We start from the raw sequence: 1,181 nt of genomic DNA on the forward strand, positions 1-1,181 counted from the left end.
ATGTTGTCAGAAGGGATCAGTCCTTGGAGAAGGACATCAAGCTTGGTAAAGTAGAGGGTCAGCAAAAAAGAGGAAGACCTTCAACGAGATGGATTGACACAGCAGCTGCAACAATGGGCTCAAGCATAACAATGACTGTGAGCATAGCGCAGGATGGGGCAGCGTTTCATTCTGTGGTACACAGGATCACTACGAGTCGGAACTGACTCGACAGCACCTAACAACAACCTCTATCTATTTACTCATACATACATTCAACAGTTTTTAAATGCCTACTAAGTACTAAAATCTAGGACGAACCAAGGTGAGTAAAACATGGAACTTGCCCTCAAATAACTCATAATCTATAAAGGCAGGTGAGTGCACAGCTAAATATGTTTTATGATACGTTCTGTAGTAGTTGCATACTTAGAGCAATAAGGCAGTGGTTAATTGAAACTGGATGAGAATAGAGAGAAGAGCACCAGAGAAAACATATTTGAGCTGAGACTGAAAGGATGATTAAAATAGCAGCAAGTTAACATTGTAGAAGTAAGAAAGGAGGCCACTCAGATCAAAGGAATAACAAGAACAAAGGCACAGAGGTGTGAGAGTATATGACCTGTCCGTGGAGTAACAGTAATTTAGGACAGAATACAAAAGATAATTTTGGTAGATGAGATTGGAAAGGCAGGTGAAATCAATTTCTGAAAATCCTTGTAAATCACTCTAAGAAACTTGACTTTCAATTTGTTGAAAATGGAGACATATTGAAGGATTTAATTCAAGACAATGACATAACTAGCTCTGAATTTCAAAACAACTAGCAGCAGGACAGGGAATAAAAGGAGGAAGACTAGCTGAGAGAGCACTGCACTCATGCAGAGGAGAGATGACGGTGGGAAAGGAGATAAAGTAGAATCAAGCAGGTATTTCTTAGCTGAAACCAACACATCCCTGCACTTTGGGAAGTTAATAAAAATGCTCGAAGTGGTTTTTCTGGGTTCCTGTGAGACCAGTTAAAGGTAAAACTTGGTGACACAAATGTTTCAGATATTGGGGTTACACATGATCACGTAGAAAATGAAATGGGGAAAAAAGGACAAAATGGACAAAAACTTCACAGTTTTATGTTCATTATGGTTACAGATAGATTTATTTTATCAGTTTCTAGTTAACCCAGATCCATTACCTAAAACAAA

The sequence above is a fragment of the Trichechus manatus genome, unplaced genomic scaffold (assembly GCF_000243295.1).
Source record: "Trichechus manatus latirostris isolate Lorelei unplaced genomic scaffold, TriManLat1.0 scaffold00071, whole genome shotgun sequence".
NCBI classification, from domain to species: Eukaryota; Metazoa; Chordata; class Mammalia; order Sirenia; family Trichechidae; genus Trichechus; species Trichechus manatus.